Below are 16,398 nucleotides of genomic sequence, written 5' to 3'. Positions count from 1 at the left end.
GAACCCCAGATAGTTTGAAAGCTTATTTTCAGCTGTTTACCCATAAGGTATATTTATATATTATCGACATGAAGAAACAAATATCACAAAAAAATCAATACAAATGAGATTTTCATTCTTAGTGTTAAAACTTAGAACCATTAATGTATTTTCTATGTGGTTTAGCAATAAATAACAGTTTATCATCTATATTAAATTAATTCATCTACTCATTCTATCAGCTTCTGCTCAAAGGAAATATAGAGATAAACATCAGACAGAAGAAAATGCTTGTAATAAATGAGAGATTTAGTTACTTAGTGTTAGAACTTACAACCATTAATGGATGTTCAAGGCACTTTAACATTAATATATAATTCCACATCTATATCAAATTGATTCAACTAATGATTCTAGCAGCTCTTGCTCCAAAGAGATATACAGATAACAAAGAGACAGAAGAAAAAGCATCTTTTATTTAACACAGAAACTTGGCCTGTACAGGGATCGAACCTGTGACCTTGGCGTTATTAGCACCACGCTCCAACCAACTGAGCTAACAGGCCGCTGTTCGTGCTGGGCTGGGGGACAAGCATATGAAGAACTGCTAATGTCAGTGAACCCCAGATAGTTTGAAAGCTTATTTTCAGCTGTTTACCCATAAGGTATATTTATATATTATCGACATGAAGAAACAAATATCACAAAAAAATCAATACAAATGAGATTTTCATTCTTAGTGTTAAAACTTAGAACCATTAATGTATTTTCCATGTGGTTTAGCAATAAATAACAGTTCATCATCTATATTAAATTAATTCATCTACTCATTCTATCAGCTTCTGCTCAAAGGAAATATAGATTTAAACAAGATACAGAAGAAAATGCATTTATTTCAACATTAAAGCAGCGTTAAGTGTTTGCTTGGAGAGTGGTAGAAAGTATGTTCTTGGCATTTTTAACTTCATGTTCTAACAGAATCAGATAATAGGCTTACTATATTTATAGCATACTACTGAAGAAATAACAGATGATGAAGTGCTACTGATTGTTAATCCGAGATAGATGGAAATCTTATATTCAGCTGTTTACATTCATGGTGTCTTTAAGCATTATCAAAAAATCAAAACTAGACTTTCCTAAATTACTTGTAATAAATGGCAGATTAATTACTTAGTGTTAGAACTTTGAACCATTAATGGATGTTCAAGGCACTTTAACATTAATATATAATTCCACATCTATATCAAATTGATTCAACTAATCATTCTAGCAGCTCTTGCTCCAAAGAGATATACAGATAACAAAGAGACACAAGAAAAAGCATCTTTTATTGAACACAGAAACTTGGCCTGTACAGGGATCGAACCTGTGACCTTGGCGTTATTAGCACCACGCTCTAACCAACTGAGCTAACAGGCCGCCGTTCGTGCTGGGCTGGGGGACAAGCATATGAAGAATTGCTAATGTCAGTGAACCCCAGATAGTTTGAAAGCTTATTTTCAGCTCTTTACCCATAAGGTATATTTATATATTATCGACATGAAGAAACAAATATCACAAAAAAATCAATACAAATGAGATTTTCATTCTTAGTGTTAAAACTTAGAACCATTAATGTATTTTCCATGTGGTGTAGCAATAAATAACAGTTCATCATCTATATTAAATTAATTCATCTACTCATTCTATCAGCTTCTGCTCAAAGGAAATATAGAGATAAACATCAGACAGAAGAAAATGCTTGTAATAAATGAGAGATTTAGTTACTTAGTGTTAGAACTTACAACCATTAATGGATGTTCAAGGCACTTTAACATTAATATATAATTCCACATCTATATCAAATTGATTCAACTAATGATTCTAGCAGCTCTTGCTCCAAAGAGATATACAGATAACAAAGAGACAGAAGAAAAAGCTTCTTTTATTTAACACAGAAACTTGGCCTGTACAGGGATCGAACCTGTGACATTGGCGTTATTAGCACCACGCTCTAACCAACTGAGCTAACAGGCCGCCGTTCGTGCTGGGCTGGGGGACAAGCATATGAAGAATTGCTAATGTCAGTGAACCCCAGATAGTTTGAAAGCTTATTTTCAGCTGTTTACCCATAAGGTATATTTATATATTATCGACATGAAGAAACAAATATCACAAAATAATCAATACAAATGAGATTTTCATTCTTAGTGTTAAAACTTAGAACCATTAATGTATTTTCCATGTGGTTTAGCAATAAATAACAGTTCATCATCTATATTAAATTAATTCATCTACTCATTCTATCAGCTTCTGCTCAAAGGAAATATAGATTTAAACAAGATACAGAAGAAAATGCATTTATTTCAACATTAAAGCAGCGTTAAGTGTTTGCTTGGAGAGTGGTAGAAAGTATGTTCTTGGCATTTTTAACTTCATGTTCTAACAGAATCAGATAATAGGCTTACTATATTTATAGCATACTACTGAAGAAATAACAGATGATGAAGTGCTACTGATTGTTAACCCGAGATAGATGGAAATCTTATATTCAGCTGTTTACATTCATGGTGTCTTTAAGCATTATCAAAAAATCAAAACTAGACTTTCCTTAATTACTTGTAATAAATGGGAGATTAATTACTTAGTGTTAGAACTTTGAACCATTAATGGATGTTCAAGGCACTTTAACATTAATATATAATTCCACATCTATATCAAATTGATTCAACTAATCATTCTAGCAGCTCTTGCTCCAAAGAGATATACAGATAACAAAGAGACACAAGAAAAAGCATCTTTTATTGAACACAGAAACTTGGCCTGTACAGGGATCGAACCTGTGACCTTGGCGTTATTAGCACCACGCTCTAACCAACTGAGCTAACAGGCCGCCGTTCGTGCTGGGCTGGGGGACAAGCATATGAAGAATTGCTAATGTCAGTGAACCCCAGATAGTTTGAAAGCTTATTTTCAGCTCTTTACCCATAAGGTATATTTATATATTATCGACATGAAGAAACAAATATCACAAAAAAATCAATACAAATGAGATTTTCAATCTTAGTGTTAAAACTTAGAACCATTAATGTATTTTCCATGTGGTTTAGCAATAAATAACAGTTCATCATCTATATTAAATTAATTCATCTACTCATTCTATCAGCTCCTGCTCAAAGAAAATATAGAGATAAACATCAGACAGAAGAAAATGCTTGTAATAAATGAGAGATTTAGTTACTTAGTGTTAGAACTTACAACCATTAATGGATGTTCAAGGCACTTTAACATTAATATATAATTCCACATCTATATCAAATTGATTCAACTAATGATTCTAGCAGCTCTTGCTCCAAAGAGATATACAGATAACAAAGAGACAGAAGAAAAAGCTTCTTTTATTTAACACAGAAACTTGGCCTGTACAGGGATCGAACCTGTGACATTGGCGTTATTAGCACCACGCTCTAACCAACTGAGCTAACAGGCCGCCGTTCGTGCTGGGCTGGGGGACAAGCATATGAAGAATTGCTAATGTCAGTGAACCCCAGATAGTTTGAAAGCTTATTTTCAGCTGTTTACCCATAAGGTATATTTATGTATTATCGACATGAAGAAACAAATATCACAAAAAAATCAATACAAATGAGATTTTCATTCTTAGTGTTAAAACTTAGAACCATTAATGTATGTTCTATGTGGTTTAGCAATAAATAACAGTTCATTATCTATATTAAATTAATTCATCTACTCATTCTATCAGCTCCTGCTCAAAGGAAATATAGAGATAAACATCAGACAGAAGAAAATGCTTGTAATAAATGAGAGATTTAGTTACTTAGTGTTAGAACTTACAACCATTAATGGATGTTCAAGGCACTTTAACATTAAGATATAATTCCACATCTATATCAAATTGATTCAACTAATGATTCTAGCAGCTCTTGCTCCAAAGAGATATACAGTTAACAAAGAGACACAAGAAAAAGCATCTTTTTTTTAACACAGAAACTTGGCCTGTACAGGGATCGAACCTGTGACCTTGGCGTTATTAGCACCACGCTCTAACCAACTGAGCTAACAGGCCGCCGTTCGTGCTGGGCTGGGGGACAAGCATATGAAGAATTGCTAATGTCAGTGAACCCCAGATAGTTTGAAAGCTTATTTTCAGCTGTTTACCCATAAGGTATATTTATATATTATCGACATGAAGAAACAAATATCACAAAAAAATCAATACAAATGAGATTTTCATTCTTAGTGTTAAAACTTAGAACCATTAATGTATTTTCTATGTGGTTTAGCAATAAATAACAGTTTATCATCTATATTAAATTAATTCATCTACTCATTCTATCAGCTTCTGCTCAAAGGAAATATAGAGATAAACATCAGACAGAAGAAAATGCTTGTAATAAATGAGAGATTTAGTTACTTAGTGTTAGAACTTACAACCATTAATGGATGTTCAAGGCACTTTAACATTAATATATAATTCCACATCTATATCAAATTGATTCAACTAATGATTCTAGCAGCTCTTGCTCCAAAGAGATATACAGATAACAAAGAGACAGAAGAAAAAGCATCTTTTATTTAACACAGAAACTTGGCCTGTACAGGGATCGAACCTGTGACCTTGGCGTTATTAGCACCACGCTCCAACCAACTGAGCTAACAGGCCGCTGTTCGTGCTGGGCTGGGGGACAAGCATATGAAGAACTGCTAATGTCAGTGAACCCCAGATAGTTTGAAAGCTTATTTTCAGCTGTTTACCCATAAGGTATATTTATATATTATCGACATGAAGAAACAAATATCACAAAAAAATCAATACAAATGAGATTTTCATTCTTAGTGTTAAAACTTAGAACCATTAATGTATTTTCCATGTGGTTTAGCAATAAATAACAGTTCATCATCTATATTAAATTAATTCATCTACACATTCTATCAGCTTCTGCTCAAAGGAAATATAGATTTAAACAAGATACAGAAGAAAATGCATTTATTTCAACATTAAAGCAGCGTTAAGTGTTTGCTTGGAGAGTGGTAGAAAGTATGTTCTTGGCATTTTTAACTTCATGTTCTAACAGAATCAGATAATAGGCTTACTATATTTATAGCATACTACTGAAGAAATAACAGATGATGAAGTGCTACTGATTGTTAATCCGAGATAGATGGAAATCTTATATTCAGCTGTTTACATTCATGGTGTCTTTAAGCATTATCAAAAAATCAAAACTAGACTTTCCTAAATTACTTGTAATAAATGGCAGATTAATTACTTAGTGTTAGAACTTTGAACCATTAATGGATGTTCAAGGCACTTTAACATTAATATATAATTCCACATCTATATCAAATTGATTCAACTAATCATTCTAGCAGCTCTTGCTCCAAAGAGATATACAGATAACAAAGAGACACAAGAAAAAGCATCTTTTATTGAACACAGAAACTTGGCCTGTACAGGGATCGAACCTGTGACCTTGGCGTTATTAGCACCACGCTCTAACCAACTGAGCTAACAGGCCGCCGTTCGTGCTGGGCTGGGGGACAAGCATATGAAGAATTGCTAATGTCAGTGAACCCCAGATAGTTTGAAAGCTTATTTTCAGCTCTTTACCCATAAGGTATATTTATATATTATCGACATGAAGAAACAAATATCACAAAAAAATCAATACAAATGAGATTTTCAATCTTAGTGTTAAAACTTAGAACCATTAATGTATTTTCCATGTGGTTTAGCAATAAATAACAGTTCATCATCTATATTAAATTAATTCATCTACTCATTCTATCAGCTCCTGCTCAAAGAAAATATAGAGATAAACATCAGACAGAAGAAAATGCTTGTAATAAATGAGAGATTTAGTTACTTAGTGTTAGAACTTACAACCATTAATGGATGTTCAAGGCACTTTAACATTAATATATAATTCCACATCTATATCAAATTGATTCAACTAATGATTCTAGCAGCTCTTGCTCCAAAGAGATATACAGATAACAAAGAGACAGAAGAAAAAGCTTCTTTTATTTAACACAGAAACTTGGCCTGTACAGGGATCGAACCTGTGACATTGGCGTTATTAGCACCACGCTCTAACCAACTGAGCTAACAGGCCGCCGTTCGTGCTGGGCTGGGGGACAAGCATATGAAGAATTGCTAATGTCAGTGAACCCCAGATAGTTTGAAAGCTTATTTTCAGCTGTTTACCCATAAGGTATATTTATGTATTATCGACATGAAGAAACAAATATCACAAAAAAATCAATACAAATGAGATTTTCAATCTTAGTGTTAAAACTTAGAACCATTAATGTATTTTCCATGTGGTTTAGCAATAAATAACAGTTCATCATCTATATTAAATTAATTCATCTACTCATTCTATCAGCTTCTGCTCAAAGGAAATATAGATTTAAACAAGATACAGAAGAAAATGCATCTATTTCAACATTAAAGCAGCGTTAAGTGTTTTCTTGGAGAGTGGTAGAAAGTATGTTCTTGGCATTTTTAACTTCATGTTCTAACAGAATCAGATAATAGGCTTACTATATTTATAGCATACTACTGAAGAAATAACAGATGATGAAGTGCTACTGATTGTTAACCCGAGATAGATGGAAATCTTATATTCAGCTGTTTACATTCATGGTGTCTTTAAGCATTATCAAAAAATCAAAACTAGACTTTCCTAAATTACTTGTAATAAATGGGAGATTAATTACTTAGTGTTAGAACTTTGAACCATTAATGGATGTTCAAGGCACTTTAACATTAATATGTAATTCCACATCTATATAAAATGTATTAATCGAATCTTTCTAGCAGCTCTTGCTCCAAAGAGGTATACAGTTAACAATGAGAGATAAGAAAAAGCTTTCTTTTAACTCAGACACCTGGCATGTACAGGGATCGAACCTGTGACCTTGGCATTATTAGCACCACGCTCTAACCAACTGAGCTAACAGGCCACTGTGTGCACAGTCATGGGGGACAAGCATATGAAGAATTGCTAATGTCAGTGAACCCCAGATAGTTTGAAAGCTTATTTTCAGCTGTTTACCCATAAGGTATATTTATATATTATCGACATGAAGAAACAAATATCACAAAAAAATCAATACAAATGAGATTTTCATTCTTAGTGTTAAAACTTAGAACCATTAATGTATGTTCTATGTGGTTTAGCAATAAATAACAGTTCATCATCTATATTAAATTAATTCATCTACTCATTCTATCAGCTCCTGCTCAAAGGAAATATAGAGATAAACATCAGACAGAAGAAAATGCTTGTAATAAATGAGAGATTTAGTTACTTAGTGTTAGAACTTACAACCATTAATGGATGTTCAAGGCACTTTAACATTAATATATAATTCCACATCTATATCAAATTGATTCAACTAATGATTCTAGCAGCTCTTGCTCCAAAGAGATATACAGTTAACAAAGAGACACAAGAAAAAGCATCTTTTTTTTAACACAGAAACTTGGCCTGTACAGGGATCGAACCTGTGACCTTGGCATTATTAGCACCACGCTCTAACCAACTGAGCTAACAGGCCGCCGTTCGTGCTGGGCTGGGGGACAAGCATATGAAGAATTGCTAATGTCAGTGAACCCCAGATAGTTTGAAAGCTTATTTTCAGCTGTTTACCCATAAGGTATATTTATATATTATCGACATGAAGAAACAAATATCACAAAAAAATCAATACAAATGAGATTTTCATTCTTAGTGTTAAAACTTAGAACCATTAATGTATTTTCTATGTGGTTTAGCAATAAATAACAGTTTATCATCTATATTAAATTAATTCATCTACTCATTCTATCAGCTTCTGCTCAAAGGAAATATAGAGATAAACATCAGACAGAAGAAAATGCTTGTAATAAATGAGAGATTTAGTTACTTAGTGTTAGAACTTACAACCATTAATGGATGTTCAAGGCACTTTAACATTAATATATAATTCCACATCTATATCAAATTGATTCAACTAATGATTCTAGCAGCTCTTGCTCCAAAGAGATATACAGATAACAAAGAGACAGAAGAAAAAGCATCTTTTATTTAACACAGAAACTTGGCCTGTACAGGGATCGAACCTGTGACCTTGGCGTTATTAGCACCACGCTCTAACCAAATGAGCTAACAGGCCGCTGTTCGTGCTGGGCTGGGGGACAAGCATATGAAGAAGTGGTAATGTCAGTGAACCCCAGATAGTTTGAAAGCTTATTTTCAGCTGTTTACCCATAAGGTATATTTATATATTATCGACATGAAGAAACAAATATCACAAAAAAATCAATACAAATGAGATTTTCAATCTTAGTGTTAAAACTTAGAACCATTAATGTATTTTCCATGTGGTTTAGCAATAAATAACAGTTCATAATCTATATTAAATTAATTCATCTACTCATTCTATCAGCTTCTGCTCAAAGGAAATATAGATTTAAACAAGATACAGAAGAAAATGCATCTATTTCAACATTAAAGCAGCGTTAAGTGTTTGCTTGGAGAGTGGTAGAAAGTATGTTCTTGGCATTTTTAACTTCATGTTCTAACAGAATCAGATAATAGGCTTACTATATTTATAGCATACTACTGAAGAAATAACAGATGATGAAGTGCTACTGATTGTTAACCCGAGATAGATGGAAATCTTATATTCAGCTGTTTACATTCATGGTGTCTTTAAGCATTATCAAAAAATCAAAACTAGACTTTCCTAAATTACTTGTAATAAATGGGAGATTAATTACTTAGTGTTAGAACTTTGAACCATTAATGGGTGTTCAAGGCACTTTAACATTAATATATAATTCCACATCTATATCAAATTGATTCAACTAATGATTCTAGCAGCTCTTGCTCCAAAGAGATATACAGATAACAAAGAGACACAAGAAAAAGCATCTTTTATTTAACACAGAAACTTGGCCTGTACAGGGATCGAACCTGTGACCTTGGCGTTATTAGCACCACGCTCTAACCAACTGAGCTAACAGGCCGCTGTTCGTGCTGGGCTGGGGGACAAGCATATGAAGAATTGCGAATGTCAGTGAACCCCAGATAGTTTGAAAGCTTATTTTCAGCTGTTTACCCATAAGGTATATTTATATATTATCGACATGAAGAAACAAATATCACAAAAAAATCAATACAAATGAGATTTTCAATCTTAGTGTTAAAACTTAGAACCATTAATGTATTTTCCATGTGGTTTAGCAATAAATAACAGTTCATCATCTATATTAAATTAATTCATCTACTCATTCTATCAGCTCCTGCTCAAAGGAAATATAGAGATAAACATCAGACAGAAGAAAATGCTTGTAATAAATGAGAGATTTAGTTACTTAGTGTTAGAACTTACAACCATTAATGGATGTTCAAGGCACTTTAACATTAATATATAATTCCACATCTATATCAAATTGATTCAACTACTAGCAGCTCTTGCTCCAAAGAGATATACAGTTAACAAAGAGACACAAGAAAAAGCATCTTTTTTTTAACACAGAAACTTGGCCTGTACAGGGATCGAACCTGTGACCTTGGCGTTATTAGCACCACGCTCTAACCAACTGAGCTAACAGGCCGCCGTTCGTTCTGTGCTGGGGGACAAGCATATGCAGAACTGCTAATGTCAGTGAACCCCAGATAGTTTGAAAGCTTATTTTCAGCTGTTTACCCATAAGGTATATTTATATATTATCGACATGAAGAAACAAATATCACAAAAAAATCAATACAAATGAGATTTTCATTCTTAGTGTTAAAACTTAGAACCATTAATGTATGTTCTATGTGGTTTAGCAATAAATAACAGTTCATCATCTATATTAAATTAATTCATCTACTCATTCTATCAGCTCCTGCTCAAAGGAAATATAGAGATAAACATCAGACAGAAAAAAATGCTTGTAATAAATGAGAGATTTAGTTACTTAGTGTTAGAACTTACAACCATTAATGGATGTTCAAGGCACTTTAACATTAATATATAATTCCACATCTATATCAAATTGATTCAACTAATGATTCTAGCAGCTCTTGCTCCAAAGAGATATACAGATAACAAAGAGACAGAAGAAAAAGCATCGTTTATTTAACACAGAAACTTGGCCTGTACAGGGATCGAACCTGTGACCTTGGCGTTATTAGCACCACGCTCTAACCAACTGAGCTAACAGGCCGCCGCTCGTGCTGGGCTGGGGGACAAGCATATGAAGAATTGCTAATGTCAGTGAACCCCAGATAGTTTGAAAGCTTATTTTCAGCTGTTTACCCATAAGGTATATTTATATATTATCGACATGAAGAAACAAATATCACAAAAAAATCAATACAAATGAGATTTTCAATCTTAGTGTTAAAACTTAGAACCATTAATGTATTTTCCATGTGGTTTAGCACTAAATAACAGTTCATCATCTATATTAAATTAATTCATCTACTCATTCTATCAGCTCCTGCTCAAAGGAAATATAGAGATAAACATCAGACAGAAGAAAATGCATCTATTTCAACATTAAAGCAGCGTTAAGTGTTTGCTTGGAGAGTGGTAGAAAGTATGTTCTTGGCATTTTTAACTTCATGTTCTAACAGAATCAGATAATAGGCTTACTATATTTATAGCATACTACTGAAGAAATAACAGATGATGAAGTGCTACTGATTGTTAACCCGAGATAGATGGAAATCTTATATTCAGCTGTTTACATTCATGGTGTCTTTAAGCATTATCAAAAAATCAAAACTAGACTTTCCTAAATTACTTGTAATAAATGGGAGATTAATTACTTAGTGTTAGAACTTTGAACCATTAATGGATGTTCAAGGCACTTTAACATTAATATATAATTCCACATCTATATCAAATTGATTCAACTAATCATTCTAGCAGCTCTTGCTCCAAAGAGATATACAGATAACAAAGAGACACAAGAAAAAGCATCTTTTATTGACCACAGAAACTTGGCCTGTACAGGGATCGAACCTGTGACCTTGGCGTTATTAGCACCACGCTCTAACCAACTGAGCTAACAGGCCGCCGTTCGTGCTGGGCTGGGGGACAAGCATATGAAGAATTGCAAATGTCAGTGAACCCCAGATAGTTTGTAAGCTTATTTTCAGCTGTTTACCCATAAGGTATATTTATATATTATCGACATGAAGAAACAAATATCACAAAAAAATCAATACAAATGAGATTTTCATTCTTAGTGTTAAAACTTAGAACCATTAATGTATTTTCTATGTGGTTTAGCAATAAATAACAGTTTATCATCTATATTAAATTAATTCATCTACTCATTCTATCAGCTTCTGCTCAAAGGAAATATAGAGATAAACATCAGACAGAAGAAAATGCTTGTAATAAATGAGAGATTTAGTTACTTAGTGTTAGAACTTACAACCATTAATGGATGTTCAAGGCACTTTAACATTAATATATAATTCCACATCTATATCAAATTGATTCAACTAATGATTCTAGCAGCTCTTGCTCCAAAGAGATATACAGATAACAAAGAGACAGAAGAAAAAGCATCTTTTATTTAACACAGAAACTTGGCCTGTACAGGGATCGAACCTGTGACCTTGGCGTTATTAGCACCACGCTCTAACCAACTGAGCTAACAGGCCGCTGTTCATGCTGGGCTGGGGGACAAGCATATGAAGAAGTGGTAATGTCAGTGAACCCCAGATAGTTTGAAAGCCTTTTTTCAGCTGTTTACCCATAAGGTATATTTATATATTATCGACATGAAGAAACAAATATCACAAAAAAATCAATACAAATGAGATTTTCATTCTTAGTGTTAAAACTTAGAACCATTAATGTATTTTCCATGTGGTTTAGCAATAAATAACAGTTCATCATCTATATTAAATTAATTCATCTACTCATTCTATCAGCTTCTGCTCAAAGGAAATATAGATTTAAACAAGATACAGAAGAAAATGCATTTATTTCAACATTAAAGCAGCGTTAAGTGTTTGCTTGGAGAGTGGTCGAAAGTATGTTCTTGGCATTTTTAACTTCATGTTCTAACAGAATCAGATAATAGGCTTACTATATTTATAGCATACTACTGAAGAAATAACAGATGATGAAGTGCTACTGATTGTTAACCCGAGATAGATGGAAATCTTATATTCAGCTGTTTACATTCATGGTGTCTTTAAGCATTATCAAAAAATCAAAACTAGACTTTCCTAAATTACTTGTAATAAATGGGAGATTAATTACTTAGTGTTAGAACTTTGAACCATTAATGGGTGTTCAAGGCACTTTAACATTAATATATAATTCCACATCTATATCAAATTGATTCAACTAATGATTCTAGCAGCTCTTGCTCCAAAGAGATATACAGATAACAAAGAGACAGAAGAAAAAGCATCTTTTATTTAACACAGAAACTTGGCCTGTACAGGGATCGAACCTGTGACCTTGGCGTTATTAGCACCACGCTCTAACCAACTGAGCTAACAGGCCGCTGTTCGTGCTGGGCTGGGGGACAAGCATTTGAAGAATTGCTAATGTCAGTGAACCCCAGATAGTTTGAAAGCTTATTTTCAGCTGTTTACCCATAAGGTATATTTATATATTATCGACATGAAGAAACAAATATCACAAAAAAATCAATACAAATGAGATTTTCAATCTTAGTGTTAAAACTTAGAAAATTTTTTGTATTTTCCATGTGGTTTAGCAATAAATAACAGTTCATCATCTATATTAAATTAATTCATCTACTCATTCTATCAGCTCCTGCTCAAAGGAAATATAGAGATAAACATCAGACAGAAGAAAATGCTTGTAATAAATGAGAGATTTAGTTACTTAGTGTTAGAACTTACAACCATTAATGGATGTTCAAGGCACTTTAACATTAATATATAATTCCACATCTATATCAAATTGATTCAACTACTAGTAGCTCTTGCTCCAAAGAGATATACAGTTAACAAAGAGACACAAGAAAAAGCATCTTTTTTTTAACACAGAAACTTGCCCTGTACAGGGATCGAACCTGTGACCTTGGCGTTATTAGCACCACGCTCTAACCAACTGAGCTAACAGGCCGCCGTTCGTGCTGTGCTGGGGGACAAGCATATGCAGAACTGCTAATGTCAGTGAACCCCAGATAGTTTGAAAGCTTATTTTCAGCTGTTTACCCATAAGGTATATTTATATATTATCGACATGAAGAAACAAATATCACAAAAAAATCAATACAAATGAGATTTTCAATCTTAGTGTTAAAACTTAGAACCATTAATGTATTTTCCATGTGGTTTAGCAATAAATAACAGTTCATCATCTATATTAAATTAATTCATCTACTCATTCTATCAGCTCCTGCTCAAAGGAAATATAGAGATAAACATCAGACAGAAGAAAATGCTTGTAATAAATGAGAGATTTAGTTACTTAGTGTTAGAACTTACAACCATTAATGGATGTTCAAGGCACTTTAACATTAATATATAATTCCACATCTATATCAAATTGATTCAACTAATGATTCTAGCAGCTCTTGCTCCAAAGAGATATACAGATAACAAAGAGACAGAAGAAAAAGCATCTTTTATTTAACACAGAAACTTGGCCTGTACAGGGATCGAACCTGTGACCTTGGCGTTATTAGCACCACGCTCTAACCAACTGAGCTAACAGGCCGCTGTTCGTGCTGGGCTGGGGGACAAGCATATGAAGAACTGCTAATGTCAGTGAACCCCAGATAGTTTGAAAGCTTATTTTCAGCTGTTTACCCATAAGGTATATTTATATATTATCGACATGAAGAAACAAATATCACAAAAAAATCAATACAAATGAGATTTTCATTCTTAGTGTTAAAACTTAGAACCATTAATGTATGTTCTATGTGGTTTAGCAATAAATAACAGTTCATCATCTATATTAAATTAATTCATCTACTCATTCTATCAGCTCCTGCTCAAAGGAAATATAGAGATAAACATCAGACAGAAGAAAATGCTTGTAATAAATGAGAGATTTAGTTACTTAGTGTTAGAACTTACAACCATTAATGGATGTTCAAGGCACTTTAACATTAATATATAATTCCACATCTATATCAAATTGATTCAACTAATGATTCTAGCAGCTCTTGCTCCAAAGAGATATACAGTTAACAAAGAGACAGAAGAAAAAGCATCTTTTATTTAACACAGAAACTTGGCCTGTACAGGGATCGAACCTGTGACCTTGGCGTTATTAGCACCACGCTCTAACCAACTGAGCTAACAGGCCGCTGTTCGTGCTGGGCTGGGGGACAAGCATATGAAGAACTGCTAATGTCAGTGAACCCCAGATAGTTTGAAAGCTTATTTTCAGCTGTTTACCCATAAGGTATATTTATATATTATCGACATGAAGAAACAAATATCACAAAAAAATCAATACAAATGAGATTTTCATTCTTAGTGTTAAAACTTAGAACCATTAATGTATGTTCTATGTGGTTTAGCAATAAATAACAGTTCATCATCTATATTAAATTAATTCATCTACTCATTCTATCAGCTTCTGCTCAAAGGAAATATAGATTTAAACAAGATACAGAAGAAAATGCATTTATTTCAACATTAAAGCAGCGTTAAGTGTTTGCTTGGAGAGTGGTAGAAAGTATGTTCTTGGCATTTTTAACTTCATGTTCTAACAGAATCAGATAATAGGCTTACTATATTTATAGCATACTACTGAAGAAATAACAGATGATGAAGTGCTACTGATTGTTAACCCGAGATAGATGGAAATCTTATATTCAGCTGTTTACATTCATGGTGTCTTTAAGCATTATCAAAAAATCAAAACTAGACTTTCCTAAATTACTTGTAATAAATGGGAGATTAATTACTTAGTGTTAGAACTTTGAACCATTAATGGATGTTCAAGGCACTTTAACATTAATATATAATTCCACATCTATATCAAATTGATTCAACTAATCATTCTAGCAGCTCTTGCTCCAAAGAGATATACAGATAACAAAGAGACACAAGAAAAAGCATCTTTTATTGAACACAGAAACTTGGCCTGCACAGGGATCGAACCTGTGACCTTGGCGTTATTAGCACCACGCTCTAACCAACTGAGCTAACAGGCCGCCGTTCGTGCTGGGCTGGGGGACAAGCATATGAAGAATTGCTAATGTCAGTGAACCCCAGATAGTTTGAAAGCTTATTTTCAGCTGTTTACCCATAAGGTATATTTATATATTATCGACATGAAGAAACAAATATCACAAAAAAATCAATACAAATGAGATTTTCAATCTTAGTGTTAAAACTTAGAACCATTAATGTATTTTCCATGTGGTGTAGCAATAAATAACAGTTCATCATCTATATTAAATTAATTCATCTACTCATTCTATCAGCTCCTGCTCAAAGGAAATATAGAGATAAACATCAGACAGAAGAAAATGCTTGTAATAAATGAGAGATTTAGTTACTTAGTGTTAGAACTTACAACCATTAATGGATGTTCAAGGCACTTTAACATTAATATATAATTCCACATCTATATCAAATTGATTCAACTAATGATTCTAGCAGCTCTTGCTCCAAAGAGATATACAGATAACAAAGAGACAGAAGAAAAAGCTTCTTTTATTTAACACAGAAACTTGGCCTGTACAGGGATCGAACCTGTGACATTGGCGTTATTAGCACCACGCTCTAACCAACTGAGCTAACAGGCCGCCGTTCGTGCTGGGCTGGGGGACAAGCATATGAAGAATTGCTAATGTCAGTGAACCCCAGATAGTTTGAAAGCTTATTTTCAGCTGTTTACCCATAAGGTATATTTATATATTATCGACATGAAGAAACAAATATCACAAAATAATCAATACAAATGAGATTTTCATTCTTAGTGTTAAAACTTAGAACTATTAATGTATTTTCCATGTGGTTTAGCAATAAATAACAGTTCATCATCTATATTAAATTAATTCATCTACTCATTCTATCAGCTTCTGCTCAAAGGAAATATAGATTTAAACAAGATACAGAAGAAAATGCATTTATTTCAACATTAAAGCAGCGTTAAGTGTTTGCTTGGAGAGTGGTAGAAAGTATGTTCTTGGCATTTTTAACTTCATGTTCTAACAGAATCAGATAATAGGCTTACTATATTTATAGCATACTACTGAAGAAATAACAGATGATGAAGTGCTACTGATTGTTAACCCGAGATAGATGGAAATCTTATATTCAGCTGTTTACATTCATGGTGTCTTTAAGCATTATCAAAAAATCAAAACTAGACTTTCCTTAATTACTTGTAATAAATGGGAGATTAATTACTTAGTGTTAGAACTTTGAACCATTAATGGATGTTCAAGGCACTTTAACATTAATA

General features: G+C 33.2%; 12 non-coding genes across 12 annotated transcripts; all 12 read right to left on the bottom strand.

Moving 5' to 3' along the window:
• Window positions 1–1,327: 1,327 nt before the first annotated feature.
• On the bottom strand, window positions 1,328–1,401 carry TRNAI-AAU (transfer RNA isoleucine (anticodon AAU)). The gene has a single exon. It is a non-coding gene; the product is annotated as a tRNA-Ile (tRNA).
• A 1,379-nt stretch (window positions 1,402–2,780) lies between these two features.
• On the bottom strand, window positions 2,781–2,854 carry TRNAI-AAU (transfer RNA isoleucine (anticodon AAU)). Its single transcript has one exon. It is a non-coding gene; the product is annotated as a tRNA-Ile (tRNA).
• Window positions 2,855–3,974: 1,120 nt separating this feature from the next.
• Window positions 3,975–4,048, bottom strand: TRNAI-AAU (transfer RNA isoleucine (anticodon AAU)). The gene has a single exon. It is a non-coding gene; the product is annotated as a tRNA-Ile (tRNA).
• Window positions 4,049–5,427: 1,379 nt separating this feature from the next.
• TRNAI-AAU (transfer RNA isoleucine (anticodon AAU)) lies at window positions 5,428–5,501 on the bottom strand. Its single transcript has one exon. It is a non-coding gene; the product is annotated as a tRNA-Ile (tRNA).
• A 3,426-nt stretch (window positions 5,502–8,927) lies between these two features.
• TRNAI-AAU (transfer RNA isoleucine (anticodon AAU)) lies at window positions 8,928–9,001 on the bottom strand. Its single transcript has one exon. It is a non-coding gene; the product is annotated as a tRNA-Ile (tRNA).
• Window positions 9,002–9,518: 517 nt separating this feature from the next.
• On the bottom strand, window positions 9,519–9,592 carry TRNAI-AAU (transfer RNA isoleucine (anticodon AAU)). The gene has a single exon. It is a non-coding gene; the product is annotated as a tRNA-Ile (tRNA).
• A 523-nt stretch (window positions 9,593–10,115) lies between these two features.
• On the bottom strand, window positions 10,116–10,189 carry TRNAI-AAU (transfer RNA isoleucine (anticodon AAU)). Its single transcript has one exon. It is a non-coding gene; the product is annotated as a tRNA-Ile (tRNA).
• A 782-nt stretch (window positions 10,190–10,971) lies between these two features.
• Window positions 10,972–11,045, bottom strand: TRNAI-AAU (transfer RNA isoleucine (anticodon AAU)). The gene has a single exon. It is a non-coding gene; the product is annotated as a tRNA-Ile (tRNA).
• Window positions 11,046–11,568: 523 nt separating this feature from the next.
• TRNAI-AAU (transfer RNA isoleucine (anticodon AAU)) lies at window positions 11,569–11,642 on the bottom strand. The gene has a single exon. It is a non-coding gene; the product is annotated as a tRNA-Ile (tRNA).
• A 782-nt stretch (window positions 11,643–12,424) lies between these two features.
• Window positions 12,425–12,498, bottom strand: TRNAI-AAU (transfer RNA isoleucine (anticodon AAU)). The gene has a single exon. It is a non-coding gene; the product is annotated as a tRNA-Ile (tRNA).
• Window positions 12,499–13,612: 1,114 nt separating this feature from the next.
• On the bottom strand, window positions 13,613–13,686 carry TRNAI-AAU (transfer RNA isoleucine (anticodon AAU)). The gene has a single exon. It is a non-coding gene; the product is annotated as a tRNA-Ile (tRNA).
• A 523-nt stretch (window positions 13,687–14,209) lies between these two features.
• Window positions 14,210–14,283, bottom strand: TRNAI-AAU (transfer RNA isoleucine (anticodon AAU)). The gene has a single exon. It is a non-coding gene; the product is annotated as a tRNA-Ile (tRNA).
• Window positions 14,284–16,398: the final 2,115 nt, after the last annotated feature.

This window comes from Triturus cristatus, chromosome 5_1 (assembly GCF_964204655.1).
Source record: "Triturus cristatus chromosome 5_1, aTriCri1.1, whole genome shotgun sequence".
Lineage (NCBI taxonomy): Eukaryota > Metazoa > Chordata > Amphibia > Caudata > Salamandridae > Triturus > Triturus cristatus.
The sequence above is the reverse complement of the archived record's forward strand: the minus strand, read 5'-3'. Positions and strand labels throughout refer to the sequence as shown.